Below are 3,091 nucleotides of genomic sequence, written 5' to 3'. Positions count from 1 at the left end.
TCTAGCCTAGTTGCCCAGGCTAGAGTGCAATGGCACAATCTCAGCTCACTGCAACCTCAGCCTCCCAGGTTCAAGTGATTCTCCTGCCTCAGCCTCTCGAGTAGCTGGGACTACAGGCGCATGCCACCACGCCCGGCTAATTTTTTGTATTTTTAGTAGAGACAGGGTAGGGTTTCATCATGTTTGCCAGGATCTACTGACCTCATGATGATCCGCCTGCCTCTGCCTCCCAAAGTGCTGGGATTACAGGCGTGAGCCACCAGCCTTTTTTTTTTTTGAGATGGAATCTCACTCTGTCGCCCAGGCTGGAGCGCAGTGGCGCGATCTCAGCTCACTGCAACCTCCCAGGTTCAAGCAATTCTTGTGCCTCAGCTTCCTGAGTAGCTGGGATTACAGGCACGCACCACCACACCCAACTAATTTTTGTATTTTTAGTAGAGACGGGGTTTCACCATGTTGACCAGAACATGAACAGGCTGGTCTTGAACTCCTGACCTCAAGTGATCTACCCATCTTGGCCTCCCAAAATGCTGGGATTATAGGTTTAAGCCACCCCGCCCAGCCTGCTTCTGTGCTTTCCATCCTTTGAAGGCAGGGACTTGTTCTAATGTGGGCTCTTGTGATGGAGACACGTGGGGGCCTTGGCCAACCACATCCTTGCTCAGAGGCTCAGATTTCTCATCTGTAAAACAGGAAGAATAGAACTCAACTCTGAGGTCTGTGTGAACATCAAAGGCAACAGTGACAACCATGGTCCTCTGTGCCCCCCTCCCCTGAGGTTCTCATGCCCAGAAGGGACATGCAGGATCTGACTGGAGTCACAGGGGCTGAAGTTGGGGCCATGCCTCAGCCTGTTTCCTGAACCTTCTACAATCCCCCTCCAAGAAAGAATTGCATGTCCTCCCCCATATCTCTCCTCCAAGTTTGCAAGGATGCCCACCTCCCCAGCTCCTATTCCCTCGCCCCAGCCCTCCCTCATCAATGTTTCCAGGTTGGAGGGGTTCTCCTAGGAAGGAGCTGAGGTGTTAAATCCTTAGAGGTCAGCATGGCTCAGGTGATTATAGCTGAGCTTTACCTGCCCTTCTCAGGGGTTCCTCAAGTCTCTCAGAGCAACACATTTGCTCATGGTGGGGAATGGGCGGAAACAGCTGCCACAGGCCAAATCCCTGCAGTTCCTCCAAGTTTCCTGTGTTGGTCCTCCTTCCGTTCACCATCCTTAGGCTCCTCCTACTGTACCTCCTACCCTGATCCCCAGTTTGGGCCAGGCCCTTCACACATAGACACAGCTCCTGAGTCTACCTTACCATGCTCTGCTCCCCAGAACTCAGAGGGACAGCCTAGAGCCTTTGTTACAAGCACAGCCTGGCTCACCTCTCCAAACCCCATACTCACTGTGCAATGTTGGGCATATTCATTCATTTATTTGATGCATATTTATTGAATATCTATTGTGTAACAGTTACTGTTTTAGGACTCGGGGATATATTTTTAGTGAAGTAACTAAATAAAATCCCTTGCCCTCATGGAGCTTACATTCTGGTGGGAGAGAGAGACACAAAACACAACAAAGAAATGATGTAGTGGAGATAAGCGTTAACGAGAAAAGTTCAGCAGAAAATGTGGTAGGGAGTATGTGGTAGGGGATTAATTTTGCAGACACACTTGTTCAAGATCATCCAGAAACAGTGAAGTCAGAATTCGCACCGAAATCAATTCTATGTTGTCTTTAAAAGTGACTCCTGACAGCATAGATGTGTCCCTAAATGAATGCAGTAAATGCAGTGTGTGTTTTATTTCAGTAACAATTCATTTCAGGCTGGGCGTGATGGCTCACGTCTTTAATACTAACGCTTTGGGTGGTCGAGGCAGGTGGATCACCTGAGGTCAGGGGTTCGAGACCTGCCTGGCCAACACGGCGAAACCCTGTCTCTACTAAAAATACAAAAATTAGTCGGGCATGATGGCGCATGCCTGTAATCCCAGCTACTCAGTAGGCTGAGGCAGGAAAATCGCTTGAACCCAGGAAGCAGAGGTCGCAGTGGGCTGAGATCGTGCCACTGCACTCTAGCCTGGGTGACAGAGTAAGACTCTGTCCCAATAATAAATATAAGAGACTGGGCGCAGTGGTTCATGCCTGTAAAACTTAGCACTTTGGGAGGCTGAGGCGGGTGGATTACCTGAGGTCCAGAGTTCGAGACCAGCTTGGCCAACATGGTGAAACCCCGTCTCTACCAAAAATACGAAAAAATTAGCCGGGCGTGGTGGCAGGCGCCTGTAATCCCAGCTACTTGGGAGAGTAAGGCAGGAAAATCACTTGAACCCAGGAGGCAGAGGTTGTGGTGAGCCGAGATCGCATCACTGCACTCCAGCCTGGGAGACAGAGTGAGACTCCATCTCAAAAACAAAATAAAACAAATATATATACATATAAAATTCATTTCAGTAATAAAAGACACAAAAAGCTATAAGTATACACTATGTTACAGCTTTTATCGAGGAATGCAATAAACATACATATCACTTCCCTGTATAATCTCAATGGCCTGCGGGAGAGAATTTAGAAAAGCATCCCAGTTGCTGAATGGTTGAGTTTAGGGGAAAAACTGACCCAGCACAACCCCCTCATCTCCTGGATGAGGTTACTGCGTTTCTGCAAGGTGAATCGAGGTCAGTCGCCAAGGCAGAACCGCATTCGCCAGATACCCTAGTCTCAGTCGAGCTTTAACCCTCCCAGGCACAGGACCGCTGGAGACGTCGCCACGTGCCGGTTTCCCAGCCGGCCGCGAGGGGGCGACAGAGTGCGATGGACCCAGGTGAGTCGGGGACCAGGAGCCGCCAGGTCGTGACGTCACAAGGTGAGGGAAGTCTTTGATGGAGGGAGATACAGGAGAAAAGGCGCCAAGCTTAGGAAGTCTGTTCGTACTGTCCTCCTCGATTCCAGTCTGGCCCCCACTGCTATCTTCTTCCCACTGCTGGACCTTTCTAAAACAAAAGTCTGACTTTGCTACCATCCGTAAAACTAACGACACCTCCAACGTTGCTCACAGTGGGAAAAAAAAAAAAAAAAAGGCAGCAAAACATGGGATCTGGG

This window comes from Colobus angolensis, unplaced genomic scaffold (assembly GCF_000951035.1).
Source record: "Colobus angolensis palliatus isolate OR3802 unplaced genomic scaffold, Cang.pa_1.0 Scaffold65, whole genome shotgun sequence".
In the NCBI taxonomy this organism is placed as follows: domain Eukaryota; kingdom Metazoa; phylum Chordata; class Mammalia; order Primates; family Cercopithecidae; genus Colobus; species Colobus angolensis.
Note: the sequence above shows the minus strand (reverse complement) of the source record.